Raw genomic sequence first — 20667 nt, forward strand, 5'->3', positions numbered from 1 at the left:
CATGGAGAAAGGAGCCCGATGCGGGCTCGATCCCAGCACCCCGGGATCATGACCTGAGCTGAAGGCAGATACCCACCCGACTGAGCCACCCGGGTGCCCCTATTTTGTCTGGTTTCGGTTCTCCCCGAACAGGGACGCCACAAGCCACGTATTTCACACAACTTCCTGTTACTCGTGCTGATAATTTTTTCACACCTGGAGATCAGACAGCAGGATCACAACGTTTGCATCCTGGCTCCCGTTAATTTCTGCCAGGTTCGTTTTCTTGCGAGCAGCGTGGAGGATACAGATTCCTCCCCATCCTTGGCTGTGAGCTGTCACTCTTTGAAAATCTTGCCAACCCGGGGAGTGGTTAGAGCCCAGAGTTCCATCTGACAGGCCCCGCATGCCAAGGGCCTTAAACAAACAAACAAACAAACAAACCACATGTGAAGATCAAGGTCACACAACAGCAGCAGCTCAGCCCATTAAAGCCACTCATGGGGACCATGGGTCGGGGTGCAGAGAGGCCCCAACTTGAGACCCAGATGGTGGGGCACCTAGCAGCCCAGCTTGTGCCATGCACAGAGCCGTGACATGGGGACCTGGTGGGAACATGCAGAGCAGTGACGGCTCAGGTCTGGCAGAGGGCCCTGGGCTGGGGCGTTCTGAGCCTGAAGATCTCAGGGTACAGCAACCACTGGGGCCCTGCGGGGCAGCTGTCATTGTGGCAGCAGCTCCAGGTGGGGGGGGGGGCAGGCAGCAGGGGACTCTGGCAGCCCAGCTCAGCATTGGTGAAGACTGTGGGGAGCAGGTGTGGAGGGGTTTCCTGGTGGCAAAATCCCTCACAGCGACCCGCGACACTTGACCCTCATGGCTCTCAGGCCCCGAGGACTGGGGGATGGGGTGCTGCGCCCTCCGCTTTTCCTCACGTCCATTCCGTCCTGTGTTTGGAGTCCGCACTTCCCGGGCTGCTTCCTCCTGGTCCAGAGCCTCCCCAGCGCGATGCTGGTGGCTGTGGTGGTTTGCTTGTTTTTGCTCTTTGGACGCGCGGGCCACCCAGCCCTCTGACCTTGTGCTCCCCTTGTGGGAAGATCCGTTGACCGTGTGTCCATTCATTCAGGGGCCTGTCTTCTGTCTTCTGTCGCTCTGTGTCCGCTTTGTGCCCGCACCATGCCATTTCGGTTATTATTAGTCTGGGATACAGCTGGAGGCCAGGGAAGGGGAAGCCTCCAGCTTTGTTCTTCCTCTAGACGGTTTCATCTGTCCAAGGGCAGTCAGCTCCCACATGAGTGGCGGCAGCGTGAAAACGAGGCACGGGGGCACCATACGCTCTGAGTCACCCGATCTGGCAACGGCCTCTGCCCTTCCCGCGTGCTTCCCTGGCCGCCCGGCGTCGGACGCGAGCCCTTACACTACAGTGTCAAGTGGGAGTGCGCATGATATTTCCTTCCAGGAACGGCACCAGCTTCCAGCAGATGACTGACATGGTCTTCGGGGGGCCCTCCTTTCAGACGGAACTTACAAGAATTGGTGTCCGTGGGCTACGCACTTAGCGGAAATCTCCAGCTGGGCCCATTTAACTGGGTCCTCTCATTGTCCATCTCTCATTTCCATTCCCAGGGTGGCACAGCTGGCATCCGCCCCAGCGTAAGTCTGGAGGCAGGGACCCCTTGAGCACAGCAAGGAGCAAGGTTGTTATGAAGCAAACGCATTTCGGACCTTCAGTTCCCGTTGACTTCTGCATCCCAGCGGGTGGCATCTTTCAGGGAAGAGTGTGTGATTGTCAGCTTTGACTAGGACAGTGGTAGTAGCGGACACTGCTCAATTAATGGTCCGGGGCTCTTATAAAAGTAGACACACGTCCTCATCGAGGGGCGATCCTTGGAAGCAGTGGGGCTGCCTTTAAGATTGCTGCCGGTTGGTAGGGGGCCAAATACTGTGATTCTGTAACAGAAACCGAGCCGCCTGCCTTGGACAGTCCATCCTTCTGGATTTTAAGAGTCCTTTGTAAAATCAGAAAAGCAAATAAAAAGCAAAAATGAGCAGTTTCCTCCTGTCTTGTTAAAGGCTGAGAGAGACTGGGTTTTTCTTTCAATAAGCAGTAAATACCATCTTCGTAATAATAAACGGGACTGTTTACTTTCTGTGTTATTTTACGGGGGTCTTAAGAAAAATATCGATGGATATTCAACTGTGCGGGGCAGGATCATGGCTACGCATGGCGATCTGAACTCAAATCACTTCAAAACTCAGTTTCTTGGTCACACTGGCCACATGGCCAGTGCTCAGTAGCTCGACGCTGCCTGTTAGGCCCCGAGGATAGAGCACTGCCGTCTCACTGCACAAAGGTCTGCTGCAAGGCGAAGACACGATGCCGTTGGATGGGACGGGATGCGGGAAGCTGAGCACGGCCTTTTGCGGGAAGCACTTCCATACCTCTGTCCCCCTGTCCCGAAGCAGGACGTGAGTGCGTCCGGAGGGCACGGCGGAATTTCTTGGGATTACAATAACTGAGCAGAGCATCTGAGTTCGCTAATTATGGAGCAAACAGAAAAAGAAAATACTTGTCCTAATTGTCCTCATAAGTTTTAATTTTGTAAATGAGGCAATAGAACAATTCCTTCATGTTCTTCGGACATGCATGCTCTCAGGCTCCACCAACCACCGCAGGCTCCCTTCTGGGGAGTAGGATGTGGCAGGAGCAGTCTTGTAACATAACCTCCAGTGACGTGTAATTCACATCAGTATAAGTTTCTAAGAACCTTGTTCCTTGCCCTGTTCTGCTCCAAAAGAGACGGGTTGAGTTGATTTTGATGAAGGGAACAGATCAACATTCTCTATTATATTTTCCCTTGAGCATAGTGTTTTTCTCTTCTTTTTTTAAACAGCAGGATATTCCCCAGGTGGGTCTTAACTGTTTCTACTCTGCTGTGATGCTGGCTCTTGAGTCACTGTGGAAGGTCCTGGGCTGGGGAAGGGGACAGTGTGCTTTGCCCTGCCCTCCCCCCCAACACCCCCGGTTCCGGACCCTCAACCTCAGACATGAGTCCACAGAAGAGGACCTGTGCTGTTCTGTGTTCTGTCCTGAGGCGCCCCCTGGGTTTCGGGCCCTCCCCCACACGTTGGCACACAGAATTAGCGTCGACACCTGCTTTACCTTGACAGCTCCCAGGGCAGCCCGGGGGTCAGGCAGACATGGGGCCTTTATGGGGGCCGGGACGTCAACCCCAGAGCAGCCATCGGACCCCGCTGGGCACCAGCCGACTTACAGTTTCCACGGTGTATTTAAATAACGTCTTTACTTCAGGCTCGATTTTTAACAGTTTTATGCCTTCCCTCTGGAGTGTTTTCCCTCTGTGGTGCCATCTAATCAAGTTTTAAGCTTTAATTAAACAGCTGTCATTTGCTTGTTAGTCCTGTGGCAACGCGATGTTTTATTAAATTTTAATCCAGCCCAAGCTGGGGGAGATTTCTTCAGACAACAAAGGCATGCCATTAACAGGGTGTGGTAGAGAAGAGCAGAGCCGGCAGGAGTGCAGGGCAGGGGCAGCGGAGGAACTGGAGATAAGCTTGGAAGGAATTATCAGGAAGCAGGGGCGCGTGTGGGTGAGTTCCGGGGGGCTGGACAGCGCAGAGGCTGGAGACCAAAGGTTACACTGGCCTGTTCTCTGCCGTGGCCCCACTGCCCCTCCAGCTCCCGTCTCTGCCTTGTCCTCCCTCTGGGTCTCCACACCTGAGTCTCCAGCCTGCACATCCGTCTGCGGCTGTCCGTCTCTGCCTATCTACGCGGCTAACCTTCACTCCCTTTCATTGTTCCTCCTTCCGTCCCAGGATGAGCCCGCGGAGGCGTGGGTGACTGACAGCACGGATGCTCCCGGGTTCTGGAGGGAGCCTTCCCTCCGCCTGTGACAGAAATACCTTGCTTGTGAGCAGAAAACGTTCCCAGAGACGGTTTTCCCTGGTGTGTGTTCATGCCACCTTCATGGTTGGGCCAATGGCACGCAATGCTGTGCCTTTATATAGTTTCTTGTTTTTCTTTAAATGAATTCCCCTTTTAGACTTAAAACAAAAACAAAAACAACCTCCCCCACCGCCCAAACACCTTAATTTAGCGACACTGCAAGTTGCCAGTCCAGAAACATGACTTTTGTGTACGTTACATTTCGTAATACATGTTAAAATGTAGGGGCGCCCGGGGGGCTCAGTTGGTGAAGCATCAGACTCTTGATTTCCGCTCAGGTCATGATCTCAGGGTCGTGAGATCGAGCCCCACATCCGGCTCCACAATCAGAGTCGAGTCCGCTTGGGTCTCTGCCTGTCCCTCTCCTCCCCCGGCACATTCTCCCTTGTTCTCTCTCTCTCTAAATAAATAAATAAAATCTTTTTTAAAAAATTAAAAATACATGTTAGCATGTAAAAAGTAAAAAAAAAAAAAAAAAAAAAAACCAACAAATTAATTAATTAAAGAAATAAAACGACAAGCCAAAACCAAAGGTAAATCCATCTGTGTGATGCATTGTACTTGGCTCAGTCACAAACTCGTGAGGACAGCATGGAAGCCCAGTTGAGGATGCTTCCCCGGGGTCGAGCAGGTCTGGGAGGAGACATCTCCTCCTTATTTGACGCACCCTTCAGTGGAGGCCTTCGAAGGCAGCCATACCTCCCCACTGGAGAAAACTTTGGTAGCCCACATACCCAAATGGACAATTTCAGAAAACTCGATTTCTGCTTCTGACAAGCTTAAGCAAGGGTCACCTCCCTGGTGGGCAACATCACCCGAGACTGCCTAGCACCTGACCCCGTCACACAACACCTGTACCCTCCGGCCCACCTGAGTGTCCCCCCGCCGCATGGGGTCCTCTCCATGGGGCGTTTCTCACCACACTTCTAATAGGACAGATCGCTGAATAGTGGAAAATTCTTATACGCTGGTCTCTATTAAAAAGTGGGCAAAAATGACAGACCTCACTCTGTCCCTCTGTGCCAGGATTCTGTCTCATTCCAGCTCATGAAAGTGACACTGGGCGATGGGAACACACTCTTCCAGAGAGCATTTGGGGGTGCTGAGGGCTCAGGGAATAGGATGACTGGAGAAACAGGTGAGGAATGTAAGGTGTTTAGCCATCCCCGGCATGGAGTCTTTGGCCAGAGTTTTAGGCGTGATTTCAAATGTGACTTCACGGCTTTGTGGCTCTTCAGACTTCGGCAGGTTCCACTAAATCTTGATGCCTTAACATCCTTTGTGTGGCCTGGAGATGACAGTGGTCTAGCTGAATCCACCTACGCACAGGTTCGCCCTGCATCAGAGCATGTAAGGCAGACCCGCCAAGCATCGAACGAACTTCTGAAATTCCTTAAATTAAATTTCACTCCCAAGGATTTGGGGTCTTTGAGACTCCAGATGCAAGAGTTAATTCCCCTTTATTCTCCTTGCATTTGGTTGTTGCTTATTTCCTTGGGTCCTTAGGGGCCAGACGGGGTCGAGGAAGTTTAAGGGGGTATAGGAGGAGTCCCAGATAGATTTTGTTTTTCTCTCTCTTTAATTCTTAGCATATATAATTGAATGGCCACGTGTTAAATGTGTAAGTCATTCACCCCCTTCTGGGGGAGAACCAGGGAAGGCTGCATTTGTAAAAAAAAGACCTCACAAATGTTTGACTTGCCATATGGACTTCTAGGTATTTGTATGTGCTTAGGTTTTTACCTCACCCGACTGGAAGCTTCATGGGCTCTAGGATTGGGTCACAGGGGAGGGAGGAAGGGAGGGGGGAAAGAGGAAGGGAAGGGGGAAGGAAAAGCTGAAAGATCCAATGATGACATGAGCACCTACATGAGTTGTCCCATGCTAGATGTTTCCTGGAACATCTGAGAATTCCTTCTCACTGGAGGTGATCCTAGAAATATGGAGCCTCTATGGTCTCCCATCCAAGTACTAACCAGGCCCGACCCTGCTGGAGCCTCTATGGTCAAGTGGGTTTTCGGTGGGTGGGGGCTTGGACCTCGGTAGTTAGATACCGTGATCCAGGTTCTCTCTGGTCCCCACGGAGCGCCTGTAATCCAGAGAATACGGAACCTCCGTCTTCACAGAACCTCTACTGCATAGTGTAACGCTTTCTGCTCTTGGTAGCAGGACGTAGACAAGGGGTATTAGTAGTGAGACTTTCTTGTTGGCCAAGCCCCGTTAGATGCACGTCAGCCGAGTCCGCTCATTTATGCCTCCAGCAGGACTTTAAGGTAAGGAATGCTACTAGCTCAGTTTTACAGACGAGGAATCCAAGGCTCTCAGGAGATAAATGACTTCTCCCAGGTCTTCTGGAGTCAGAGTTCCCAGCAGGAAGCTCGCCCCGAACCTGTGCGTGATTCCTCCATCATCCTTTGGGACTGTGGAGGACAAGGTGAGAGACCCCGTCCCCACCGCTCCCCCATCAGAGGGGTCAGCGGGCCGAAAGTGAGCTTTGCTGCATTTCTAACATGCTCTGGTTTTCAGGCACACCACCTTAAAGACACATTTTCTTTTCGTTGCCAAGTTTCCTTGAAGATCCTCCCAGGAAGGATGAGACATGCATTTCCAAAGTGGTGATCTTTTCACGCCTCTTTTTCTGGTGAAGGGGCGGGGGGTTTGCTTTTATGGGCTAGTAAATGACACTGTGCCTAAATTAGAGCTCCTGGGACTCCCAAAGCCCACCACTCATCATTAGCAGGCCCTTCACTCATTTCCTTTTTGAAAAAGAAATATAGAAAATTCCGTGCTGGCCCAGAGACAGTGCCCACCAACTTATCTTGGCCATAATTGCATCCAGGCCTCTGGTTTCTGCTGGACTAGACAATAATGAGCTGCTAAAGACCTAATAAGAAGATGTTAATGTGTTTAAGACTTCCTGCTCCAGGGAAGCCCTTTGTTTTTGAGTCTGGTTTGTGAGCGCTTAAAGCGGTGTCTTCTGATGGATGAGCTGTTGTATGGAAAATTAAAATGTCCCTGCTCTTTGCTCAGCAATGTGCAGAAAGCTGGCTTCTAAGGGAGAAAGATTTTGGCTTTGAAATAGCATCTGCATCCCATGGGTTAAGGCCCCACACTGAGGAATGAGCTCCTGGAGGCTGGGTGGACAGAGCTTAAGAGGACAGGAGTGTGTTTTCTGAATGGGACCCCTAGAGAGGACACTTTGAACCCCAGGAACCCAGACAAAAGCCTCGCTAAAGATTTAGGTGAAGAAGTCACACACAGGTGTGGGAGGCAGGATCCGGCAGCTCTCACACAGGTCCCAACATTAACTAGACTATTTTTGTACAAATGAGGAAAACTCAAATCGCATTTTGTTACGCTTAAAAAGGACATTGGTTGGATCATGGAGCTGATGTGGGCTGGTAAGGTTTATGGCGAAGCTGGATTCAGGGCTTTCTTAGGGCTTGCTTTCTCTCTGTTTCCTCCTCCTGATTCCTCTGCGCTGTGCTCATTCGCTGTCGGGCTCCACTTGAGCTGGGACCCCCACAGTATTAGGGCTTACATCACGTTATCTTTGAGTCCAGCGGGAGGAGAGCCTTGGTTCCCAGCCATTTCAGCATGAAGCCCTTGCTCCTGGGCTCGGTGTGAAACAGCCGCACTGTGGCCACGAGCTGGAATGTGCTAGCCGGCCAGACTGAGCTTGCGTATCCAGACGTGGGACTACGAGCAGAGCTCAGCAGAACACAGCCACTAGGGGCACGCGCTCTGGGCAGGCCGAGAATGACGGACATGGATTGAGCTCCCCAGGAAGAGTGCCTGTGAATGTTCCCTTTCCTCTAGGAAGAACACAGCCAGCAGGGGCTGCTAGAAAGCCCACTATGGACAGGCACCGTGGCGGATCTCCAGATCTCCGTCTGCTAACGACTGGAGAAATGCTCTACACCACCCAAGACTGACAGAAGGTCTCACTGCATAACACATCACCCACAACTTAGCTACTCAGGAAAATATGCATGTATTAACACAGACTTCGAGTGCGTTAGGAATCTGGGAATGGCTTAGCTGCTCTGGGGAGTTACTCCATCCCGTGAATCTCTTCAAATGGACCACTTAGGTGTTCTTAAGACATGACAGCTGGATTCCCCAGAGTGAGCGATTTGAGAGAGACAGAGACAGACATAGAGAGGGAGGGAGAGAGAATTCACAGAGACTTCAGTGCCTTAATTTCAAGGACACGCACTGTGACTTCTGACATACTGTATTCAAGACAAGCTACTCAATCCAGCCCACCTTCAGTGAGAGGGGGTCATTCTCCACCTGTTAGAAGGAGAAGTGTTGAAGACTTGTGGACACACCTTAAAGAGCTCACCACAGTCTACCTTCTGGCCCCAGATGATGTATGCTCTTCCTCTATGCAAAATACGCTTACCCCTTCCCAAGACCCAGAAACTCACCCTTCCAGAGCACCAGCTCAAAATCCAGGGCAGTGGAATCCATACCAGACAAGGGGTCCAGCGTGACCCATTAGGGAATCATATTTGTCCCACCAAAGGATACCCCGTGTCCTGAGGGAGACCAGGGATTTGGAGTTAGACTGACTTCAGTTCTGTCCTTGGCTCGGTTCTCACTGCAGGGGACTGTGATCGTGTGACGGGCCGGGCACAGGCAGCCACAGGGACCGCCTGTGTACGGAAGAGTGTCCGCGAGGGAGTGTGCTGATCAGACCCTTCCCGTGTGCTAACGTCCCAGGCGCTGTTCTCCGTGCTGCTTGTGTTCTAAGTCATGTGGCCTTCCAACGACACTGTGGGGAGAATACTATTGGGAATCCTGTTTTCCTGGCTCAGGAAACCGGTGCATAGGGAAGCTGGATGGTGTGCCCCAGGCGACCCAGATGGCAAGGGACTGAGGTCGGCTGTGAGCTCCGGTGCCTGCCGAGTTCGTTTCCCCCGTCCCATGAGCGGGCACCCTGGCCTTCCACAGAGTACAGCCCAGAGTGAAGAGTGGTGTCACTTCTTCCATGGGCACTTCTGTTTTATTTTCTTGCTCTGGAATTCTCCACCAAATAGCTTGTTTTAAGTAAGATCTGACAGTTTCGAGTTAACTGTTTGTCAGAGCTGGACACGTCTCCTCTTCTTTCTAAAGCATTGCAAACAGCTGAATGTATATTGGCTTAGATGCGGAATTAAGGAACCCACAAGATCCGGCAGAGAAGATCCTGAAATCTTTCCTTGTCAAAAAGCATTTGCACCGCCTGCGGCAGAGATGAGAGAGGGCGCCTCTCTCTTATTGCTCCTCGAATATGCAGGGAGTTTAGTGACTTAGTGGCTTTTTATTGATGCATATCACTTAGATCGTGTGGATGCTGAGAAGGTAGTTCTGGCTTTAGGAGCCGGAGGAAACATAAATCATAGCTGAGCTGAGAACCCCATGAAATGATACAGCAAGAGGAGATTTTGGATTTACGCAGCTCAGCCATTAAGCAGGGAAGAGATTTTCTCTTCTAGTTATCGTCAAGTGGGAAAAGCAGCCGGCAAAGACGATCGTTTCCATCCGTCTTCTTTATTCCTTCTGTTCTAATTATGTCTCCTAAACTGCTGTTTGGATTTACCATGGATGTAGCTGGGCCGCTAGGGCTGGGCCACACCGGTGGGGGCACCGCGCACCTTCGTCCGTAACTCCTCTTCACGCTCACGGCGTGCGTCAGCCTTCTGGAAGGTCACCTCTCCCAGATCAGTCAGCGCGGTGACAAATCAGGTGTCTCTGTGTTAGTGACCTTTGCGAAAGCCCCGTTGTCCCGACCTTACGTGATTTTTTTTCCCCCCAATTTAAAGCACCGGCCCACATTCTGAATAAAGTCAACTTCGAACACTTCCTCTGGCCAGCAGCTCTGCTTGTTAACCAGGGGTTTCAACCTTGCCACGTCCCAGGAGACATGACACCCAGCACGGGGAGGCGAGTAAATCAAATATGGCCTAACATCCTTTGAGTGTATCGTTCAGTGAACACATGGGTTACACTCTTGATGTGTTTTGAATACGGGTGTGCACAGACATCCATTATCTGAGAACCCACTGTGGGGCTTGCGTGTCCCGTACCCCCCATCCACAGCCCCGCGTGCTGGTGATCACAGGACTATGGGAAATTGCAGATTTGCTGGCTACAGTTCTTCCCGATACTGCAGCCTTTCCCGGGGCAGAAGGAACTGTGGCCTGGAGTATCGGGTCCCCACCAGAAATTTGTGATGCCTTAAACAAAACAGTTACGTTAAGCTTCTCTGGACAAACAGATCTCATACACTATATGCAGACAGATAGAAAGAGGTTTGTTATGAGAGATGGATTCATCAAATTATGCAGGCTGAGAAGTTCCGTGATCTGTCCTGTGCAAGCCAGAGGCCCAGGAAATGCTGCAGATTCAAAGGCTAATCTTGTCCAGAATCACCCTCACAGACACACCCATAAATAATGTCTGACCAGCTGTCGGGGCGCCCCTCAGCCCAGTCAGGCTGACACATGAAATTAACCATTGCAAAAGTGTATTAAAAATAACCTATTACAGAGTCTGCCCAATGGTAAGCCACCAATAACGGTTAATAATCGTCCCTATGATTGCACATTCTTTTCATACAGATTTCTTTCTTTCTTTTTTTTTTTTTTATAAAGAGATGGATAATAGGAAAAACCCGATAGATCAGGGCGTCACCTCCTGCTTTGCCCTATTGGTGCCGCCCACCTGCCGTTAGCCAACCACCGAGCATCTCTGCCTTCATTTTACTCTTCTGCCAAAAAGTGGCGGCAGTATCTCGCCCGGCCACTTCACGCAGAAAAAATTCTTATGGCCCCTAACCATCTATGGAATGCAAGGGGGCTTTATCTCCCCATATAAGTAAATATGTGCCATCCTGGGCTTGCAACGAGAGACCATTACAACTGTGTGCCACTGTGTCTTCCCGCAGTTGGACAGCAGGGCCTCCCCCAACACCTTCCCTCTTCCCTGTGGCCAAGATCTAGGTCCACATCATATATTCAGAGAGCTGGTAAATCTAAATGAGAATCTGTCTGTCTTCTTACTAAGATTTATTGGTTTAAAATTTTCCAATCCCTCCCCCCTCTTTCAGAGGGCTCTTCCTCACCCCCCACCCCCCCAATTCTGAAGCAGGACAGATCAGAGACTCAGATTTACCACATATCTTCCAGGGGCTTGACATGGGAAGGGTTGCTTCATGGGAAAGTCATACTAATTATTTATAATTAGTAATATTGCCTTGATTTTCTGGACAAGGAGATGAAGGCTCAGAACGGCTTCGTGTCTAATGGAAATGGATCTTGATTTTGGATTTACCTTACTCTGGGGTATGTGCTCTGTTGGGTGTGTGGTGGAGGCCATGATCCATTCCATAACATTTATAAAAGACTTAGTGGATCTCAAGGATTTCTCATTGGAGTTAGGCTGTGTTCTTTGTGCTTTGGAGATGATGGGAGGTACCCAGCATCTTTCCACTGAAGGCTGAAGGATATGGTACCCATGAATGCTGTGGTTAATCAGGGCTCTAAAATGAAAATTTGATTCCCTGGAAAAGACTGGGCAAGAGCAAACACTTTCCTCTTGGACCACCCAGTACGCGAGAGTCATGCTCTTCACAGAGCTTACTTACTTCACACATCTTACTGTTGGCCGAAAGGGAACAGATGGCCAGAGACTACTGGGACCTCTCCCTGCTAAAGAAGACATCCTTTTTGTTTGGATCAATGGGAATCTACTTGTGTGCATTGTTCACTGGTCCACTGAAGAAAAATCAGTGATTTGCACTAATCTATAGAACGTTAGTGACGGCGGCCTGTCTCACAAAGCCCCAAAGCCCGCAGGAAAGTAAACAGCCACTCTAATCGAAGAGCGCGGTATTTGGAGCTCAATCGATAGGACCCCATTTCTAGTCTGAATAAAACATGAAACCCTAACAGAGTTATTTCAGAAAGTCAAGTCTAATGGGCCCTGTAGTTCCCAGATTTAACTGTAAAGATCAGCTGTAATGATCATAAGAACAGGGACAGACGGGATGAATGAAATGCATTCACCGTTGGTTCTGGTGCGGGCAATGTGCACATGGAAATCAGTTGACCGGAAGCAAAATCTCCCCCCTTTGTAGGGCCAACACTGATTCCCCACAATGTGGATTCTCCTCGATAGGGAGAGCAGGGCACCGGAACAGCCTTCAGGATTAGCAGGAAAAGTGAACGAATCCAGGTTCCTAGCCTCCCAGAACAGTTGGGTAAGGAAGAATTTATCCGCCATCAGACATGGGGGTCCTCGTGGTGACAGTTAGAAGAAGATGACCCACGTCGGGGTTCTTTCTGTTTCTTTTCTATGCAGCAGTTTTATTTCCCCAGACGAACTAACTCTTCCACAAGGAAGACATTGAGGCCAAATGCACAATGAGGTTCTTATTTGTGCAGACTTGGAATAGGATAAAGTAAGGCATTTTAGTACCAGTTCCAGTTTGAGCTTCCTGGGGAAGAGCTCTCACCCTGCTTGGGCTCCGAGCCTACAGCCCAGGCCGGTTGCTGGCAGGGAGGACTGTCGAGGGCTGGCTCGAGCACCCGCTGCTCTGCACGGGGATCCATGCCTGGCCTGCAGAGAGTGGAGGCACTGGCAGGCAGTCACAGAAAATGAGAGCCCTTCTGCAAGGGTTTTTGCTCCAGAAAAACAAGTTGCAGACGTGAAGCGGTTTCCAAGCTTAGCCACCGATGTGGGAAATTCAGACACAAAGGCATTGACTCTAAGTTACTGGAAACTTTTTTGAGAATTCGGAAGTGGAAGAAGCATAAACGTAGAATTGGTTGTTACTAAACTCTATTTTGATGACTTAGGGCAAAGTCTGAATTTGGTCTTAATGGTTATATGAGCGTGAAGTAGGTAGAGAAAAAAGTCTCCTCTCAAAGGAACAGATTTATTTATTTGAGAGAGAGAGAGAGAGAGAGAGAGAGAGAGAACAGGGCATGGGTGGTGGTGGTGGTGGGGAGCGGACAGAGGGAGAAAGAGAAGCAGGGTCCCCTCTGAGCAGGGAACCTGATCCTGGGCTTGATCCCAGGATCCTGAGATTCACCTGAGCTGAAGGCAGCTGCTTCACTGACTGAGATACCCAGGGTCCCCAAGGAACAGCTTTAATAAAATCTTGCCTCCGTGGCAGGAGTGCACAGATTACAGGGGGCAGGTCAGGGGGTGAGGTGGGGAGGGCATAGGGGCCAGACTGGGACAGTCACATCAGTCAGGGGTGGACTGTATCCTGTCACCACTGGAGAAGCACTAGGGAATGTTAATTGGGAGAAGATTTTAAGAAAGTCCTGGAAATAAATGAAAGTTGGCAGGATGTGGATTGGAGAGGACAAGAAATCCTTGAGAGGTTTCTTTCTTCTTTCTGAGGAAGAAAAATCCACTGGAACACTCAAGTGGGGGGGAAGAAAAAGTAATTACGGGATAATTCGGTTGAAAGGTTAATGACCCAGCAGAACGGGAATGATGTGGTCGCCACAGGTTCTGCTGGCCTTTACTTGTTTAAATGTAAACAAGTGCCTTGTTGGCCTAGAGTTCCCCCTCTAGGCCAACAAGGCCCCAAAAGACCTTCCTCTGTACACATTTCCTTGGGGAGGGTCTCTCCATGCCACCGTCAAGAATCACAGAGGGGCTGAGATTGCAGCAATCTATCTTCCACGTTTCCAGGACTGCTCACAGAAGACACGAGACTCCAGGGCCAGAGACAAACGACTCGGAGTCCCAACACGCTGCACATCTGCCTCATTTCTCCCTGTGCCCCGTGACTCCCACAGGCGGGATGCAGAGGGCATCTGTTTCCATCAAGGAGCAGAGCTCATTCCCCCTACGATGCTCCTCCTGTCACACTAGGCAAAGCTTATGGTTGTACGTGCTAGCAGTGGAAACGTGTCTAAAGGACCCATACCCACTTTTGCAATGCGGAGGATAAAGTGGGGGGCTTGGCAATGAAGGGGAATAATTTAATAGCTAACACACTCCTCAAAAGACTGGTAGTCGAACGAGGTAATTCTCTAAAGTGAAGTCAAATGGTTTGGAGGAAACAGATATCCTTTTTAAAAATAATACTTGGGTGGGGTTTTTCAGTATATACCTTCACGGATAAGGCGTTAGCCTTTGATTAAAGAAAAGAGAACCAAGTCGATTTAAAGGGAATTCTTAAGAAGCATTAAACTGGTATTAAAGGTGGTGCCAGATATGGAGATGGTCAGAAATACGGCACACAAATGGCCGAGGTTTAGGAATCACCACAATGGTTGCATGAACTCACCTTGAAAGGAACTCAGTTTTGTCAATGGTGCTATTTTGCTTTTATTTTCATTATAATTATTACGAAGATAAAGGATGCTAAAAAGACACGAAGTAGCTGAGATGGTAGCGTCGGGCAGCCAACTTGGGATTTAGGTGTGGAGTGAGGGAGACACTACAGAATTGGAGCTCTGTGTTTCCTGGTTGTGTTTCCTTTGCCTCCTTTTGGAACAGCGACATGTGTTCTTGGTGGACAAAGGAAGCGGCGCTCGGATGGGCACACAGGATTTCAGTGCACGAGATCAGACAAAGCACCCGAACCTCTTTCCTGGAGAAGGCTCTATCTCTGTGTGTTCTGCAGGCTATTCTGGGCCTTGACGTCACCCAGCCTGCTTGCCTACTCTAGCATTTAGTGGGGCAACCGGCTTCTTTGTGGTAGGCGGTGCTGGTGACCTCCTTCGACAAGGATGCCCAGGGGCCATTAGGCATGGGTGTCCATATATTAAAAATGATTACTGTGATTGTGAATTGTACTTCTCTGTGATAAAAGGGAGAACCGATAACTAATTCCATTTGTAAAGGAATAAAAGAGCATTATGCAGGCTGCAGTCTTGTTCCAATAAAACTGCTCTGCATCGGCTGCGAGAGGCTGTTATTTAGGATATAAGGACTGTGTGTCACACCATCTGTTTGAGCGATCTTCATGATGCTCACCAAGGAGGAAGTGCTGTATTCCTGGGGATTCTGCTTAATTGTCCATAAAGAAGATATCCTCAAGTCAACGGCATCTTCAGCATGATGGATGGCTCGTCCGTGCAATGTGTCAAATGGTGTGCTTTCAAGAACAAATCACTTAAATCATTGTTTCCCCAAGCCTGGTGCATATGCCACTGGAGGTCTGTAATGTGGATTTTGGTGGTATAGGGACACGCTTGTGTTTTTATTTAATATGTATTTGAATATGTGTCAGAAATTAGTGTAAGTACAACATGAAATCAATGGCTAAGGGAAATGAGTGCTGGGATTATAGGTATGTGGGCAGGTGTGTCCATGGATGTCAAACTTTGGCACGTAAACATTGCCTTTCATCTCAGCAGATGGAAGGAGAGAGATCGGGTCACGAAGCAGTAGCCAAGTTCCTCACTTTCTAAATTTAGAGCACCATACTAGGCTGTGTTCTTTGCAGTGTCACATAAAAATTGTGAGTGATTTCTAATATGTGGACATGGCCGAAATTGTGACAGAATCACACGAATAACCAATTAAGAGAGGTCATTGACTTGCATTTCTGTGTGGTATGGAGTAATCACTTTATCCGTCCAGCCACCCATCTACCCATCAACCCATCCGCCCATCCTCCCATCCACCCACCCAACTATCTGTCCAACCATCCATCCATCCATCCACTTGTCCATCCATCCATCCATCCATCCACCCACCCACCTGTCTGTCCAACCATCCATCCATCCATCCATCCATCCAACCAACCATCCACCCACCCACCTGTCTGTCCAACCATCCATCCATCCATCCAACCATCCACCCACGCACCTGTCTGTCCAACCATCCATCCATCCACCTGTCCACCCATCCATCCATCCATTCATCCACCCACCCACCTACCTGTCCAACCATCCATCCATCCATCCATCCATCGATCCATCCATCCATCCAATCATCCATCCAACCATCCATCCATCCATCCATCCAATCATCCATCCATCCACCTGTCCACCCATCCATCCATCCATTCATCCACCCACCCACCTACCTGTCCAACCATCCATCCATCCATCCACTTATCTGTCCAACCATCCATCCAACCATCCATCCAACCATCCATCCATCCATCCATCCATCCAACCATCCATCCATCCATCCATCCATCCACTTATCTGTCCAACCATCCATCCAACCATCCATCCATCCACCTTTCATCAATCCATCCATTTATCCATCTACCCACCCACCCACCCGTCCATCCAAAAGCACAGGATCTGTTTCTGCCTAGATCCTAAGGATACACAGGTGATTAAGACATGATTTGTGACCCTGAATAGTTCACACTGTATTAAGAGAGACATAAGACCATTTAAAAAAATTCCTTGTAAACATGGGCACAAAGCATAGTGGTACATAGAAGAATCAAAACCAGAGAGCTAGGGAAAATACACAAAGGAAGTGCCAGTGGTGAATTTGAGTGGGAGCTGAGCAGGCAAACAAGGTTAAGCAAGGATGGCATTTTGGACAGTGAAGCTCGTATCAAAAGTTGGGGCATGTAGGAATGTGGTATGTGATCCATCTTTTTGTACTTGAGTGCAAGGGAGGGAGGTTGTATGAGGTACACATTGGGAGAAAGGTATCGGCAGCATATGAGGCTATACATACAGGTGAGGTCTTCAGAAACTTTGAAATGTGTGTTGGAATTTGGACTCTATTTGCGAGCCCAGAATGGCAGAGATGAGACACGCGTGTGGCCATCCTCGCTAGCGTGTGCTCGTGGCAGACGTAGCTGACCAGTCCCAGTGCTGCTTCCCGTGAGCGTGCATTCCTTCTCAAGAGAGAGCTCTCTCCAGCTGCCAGTGGAGATCGCTTTGACATGCAAGTGGGGTGAAACCCACCTCCTGTTTCTGGCAGAGCGTGGAGCTGGAAGGAACTTGTAATAAGGACTGGAGTGTAATGCAAATGAGGCCAAGATGGGTGCTCCGAAGTTTTTACACTTAAGCAAGTGAACAAACTAATAGGAAAAAATGAAATCGCCACATCAGTGCCTTTCTGGTGGAATCAAAATGGCCCAATCAGGGGTTACAAAATGATGATTCTTGAGGCAAATATAGCTTCAGATCTGCATTGTTTGCTTTAGAAAACATTTGATGATTTTTTTTTTCTTACAGATAATGAAAAACTGGGAGAGTCTCAATAGGAGAGTCTCAATTTCTTGAAAACATTAGATTTTTTTTTTAACCAATAGTGAAAAATAAAAAGATTCTCAATTTCTTGTTTTTCTTGAAAAATTTGAAAATTCGCAGGCACTGTGTCAGCATTCCCATCTGGCGACAATTAGGCCCATCTGATCAGGGCTGTCCTCCTGGTGGAAGCAGACTCACTCCCGCTGGCCGCAGTGGACGGCGGCCTCTCACACTGATCCCAAGCCTGCTTCACGGATTCCTGTTATTTGCCTGGACCATATACGGATTTTTTTTTTTTTTTTAATTTTAGCTCCTGCTTATGTGTCCAACAGTATCTCATGAACTATTCCTAGATAGTGATGCTGGAAAAATTATGGATAAATGACATTTTGTCAATCGGATTTTGAATTCTGTTACAGTTAGATGAATTTGAGGTTTTGTTTTTTGTTTGTGTGGTTTTTGCTCATGCAAATTCAGGTTTTCCCATCTCGTAGCCTTTCAAATGAAGGGATTCTTCAGTTTTGTTCTGAGAGGATAAATTCTCAGGCTGTGTACAACAAGGCAGCCGTGGATTCTTACCAGCCCTTTTAATAGCAAACACAATTGAACACAGCAACTTATAATAAGGCTTTCATTTCTTTTACATGAAAAGAGGCTTAAGATTTTCAAAACTGGGGCACTTGCGTGGCTCAGTTGGTTAAGCATCTGCCTTCGGCTCAGGTCATGATCTCAGGGTCCTGGGATCAAGCCCTGCATCGGGGTCCCTCCTCAGTGGGGGTCTGCTTCTCCCTCTCTCTCTGCCCTTCTCCCCTGCTCATGCTCTTGTGCGTACTCTCACGCTCTCGCGCACTCTCTCTCTCAAATAAGTAAGTAAAATCTACCCCAAAGATACAGATGTAGTGAAAAGAATGTTCATAGCAGCAATGGCCACAGTTGCCAAACTGTGGAAAGAACCAAGATGCACTTCAACGGACAAATGGATAAAGAAGATGTGGTCCATATACACTATGGAGTATTATGCCTCCTTCAGAAAGGATGAATACCCAACTTTTGTAGCAACATGGACGGGACTGGAGGAGATAAAGCTGAGTGAAATAAGTCAAGCAGAGAGTCAATTATCATGTGGTTTCACTCACTTGTGGAGCATAAGGAATAACACAGAGGACACTGGGAGATGGAGAGAAGTGAGATGGGGGAAACTGGGGGGGGAGATGAACCATGAGAGACTGTGGACTCTGAGAAACAAACTGAGGGTTTTGGAAGGAAGGGGGTTGGGGGGGTTGGTGGTGGGTATTAAGGAGGACTCGTATTGCATCGAGTACTGGGTGTGGTGCATAAACAATGACTTTTAGAACACTGACACATGAAAATTAAATTAAATTTAAAAAAATCTTATAAAAGGAAAAAAAAAAAGATTTCCAAAGCTAGTTCTTATCCTGTGGTTAAAACGGACTGTGTTTGGGATTCCATGTCTGTCTCAGTCAGTAGAGACATCCGACTCTTGATCTCGGCGCTGTGAGTTCAAGGCCCACATTGTGGGTAGAGATTACTTTTTTTAAAAAAGGAAAAAATAGGATGTAATGAAAATGCCTTGAAATGTTGGCAAAGGTGCAAATTTTCAGTTATGAGATGAGTAAGTTCTAGGAACTGAATGTGCCATGTGATGGCTACACTTATATTGCCTTGTGTGTTTGCTTTTGGCCAGGAGAGTAGATCTGAAGTCTTCTCACCGCATGTGAATGTGTGCAAACACACACACACACACACACACACACACACACACTAACTATATGAGGTCTTGGATATGTAAACTTGTAATCATTTCACAATGTACGTAATGTATGCATGTATGTAATATGTGTCAAGTCATTGCACCGCAGACCTTAAACTTTCACACTCCTTACTGGTCAGTTCTACCTTGGTGCAGCCAGGAGAAATGTCTTGAATCAGAAATCGGGGAGGTAGGTTGGGGAGCGAGCAGACATGGAACAGGTGGGGGTGAATGAGAATTGGAAATCTCTTCAAATGAAGTGATTTGAATTTATTCGTGTCTGCGGCAGGAAGAAGAACATTCTAGAAATAGCTCCCGAGAACCTGGGGATATAATGCACTTCGGTGTTTTCTTCAACACAAAGCCCTTCTGGCTCGTCGGTGGGCACACTGGCAAAATGAAACTCTGAGTCCTGACATCCGGGACAGGTTCCCATGACCCCTGGCTGCTCCCAGAGCTGCGCTCGGGGTGAGGGACGAGGGGCTTCTCTCTGGGGGTGCCCACAGTCCCCCGCCCAAAGCTGCGTCATTTGGTCTCCACGCTGTCAGCATCCGATGCTTTTCAGATATCGGGAACATGGTCAGCTCCTCCGGCTTTCTGTGCTCCTTGCAAGTCCTGTTACCATTTGCTTTTTACAATCCTGGACACAGTAAGGAGGTTTTAAATCCCTCAAACGTGTTCTAAAAGGCAGTTCCCAGCTCTGTTAGTGGGACCTTTTCAGCGCCCCATGATTTACGTGGTTGGCCATTTGTCTTCCTCCTTTTTAAATAACAGCAGTCAAAGGAAGGGGTGGGAAGTCGAGAGCCTGTTCTGGTGGGGACGCAGAAGGGTTACAAATGCTCTTCCACTATCACCCGACAGCCTTGGGCATTTCAAAGGCCTGACGGGGTTTTATGGGGCTGTAGGTTGTTCCCTGGAAACCTGTGTAGCTGCAAATCTAGGAGGACCTCACCTCCTGTGCTGTCACCTACCACCTACCGGTGACCTTGGAGGTTGTCACCGGATACCTCCCTTTCTCTAGGGAGGAATGGCATTCTCTCTCTTGGAGAGCCTTTGACAATGTACTTCGGAGCCAATGAATGTCCAAGTCACTGGGTTTTTAAATTTTTATTTATTTATTTATTTAAATATTTTATGTGTTTATTTGAGAGAGAGCGTGAGAGAGCGGCAGAGGGAAAGGAACAATCGGGCTCTCCGCTGAGCAGGGAGCCCAATGCGGGGCTCCATGCGGGGCTCGATCTCACGACCCTGGGATCATGACCCGAGCCTAAGACAGACACTTAATCGACTGAGCCACCCACGTGACCCCCAAGTCATTAATTTTTTTCAGCCCACTTTGCGGAGGAACCATGAGCATACAGTAAGCTGCACGCGTGGCGTGTATACAGCCGGAGGAGTTTGCAAAGAAAGGACGCGCCCTGCAGCTATCGCCCCATCCTATGCCGTAAACGCGGAGGATGCTCAAGAGCATCCTGCCCTGAGCCTCTGCTGGGATGTGGGCACTTCCGGAATGCTAGAGCCTCCTGACTCCATCGCCGATCGCCTCAGGGGCGGTGCAGGACTGCACTTCACCGACAAGGCCCTTCTGATCTTCATGTGGATTCTTTTGTTTGGGGGAATTTCTTCAATGCCATTGTCTATCTCTCGAGTAGAAATTGGATGGTTTTGAAATCTCAAGCCGCTTCCGTTTTGATGGATTTTAGTACTAAATAGCGTAGACCGTAGTGCCTGAACGACTCCTGCGATGGTAGGAATTTACCGCCCCATCT

The 20667-nt window shown here is 48.9% G+C and overlaps 1 long non-coding RNA gene across 3 annotated transcripts in view; it reads left to right on the forward strand.

Annotated features, from left to right (window-relative positions):
* The window catches only part of LOC116572034, a 61615-nt gene extending 41562 nt beyond the window's left edge, over positions 1-20053 (forward strand). For 2 of the 3 annotated variants that reach the window (XR_004278095.1, XR_004278098.1), the window contains one exon: positions 19188-20053. This is a non-coding gene — a long non-coding RNA (uncharacterized LOC116572034). Of the gene's footprint in view, positions 1-17247; positions 17856-19187 lie in introns of those variants that run through there. The other variant, XR_004278097.1, reaches the window with a different exon arrangement.
* The last annotated feature ends 614 nt before the right edge of the window (positions 20054-20667 follow it).

This window comes from Mustela erminea, chromosome 13 (genome assembly GCF_009829155.1).
Source record: "Mustela erminea isolate mMusErm1 chromosome 13, mMusErm1.Pri, whole genome shotgun sequence".
Lineage (NCBI taxonomy): Eukaryota > Metazoa > Chordata > Mammalia > Carnivora > Mustelidae > Mustela > Mustela erminea.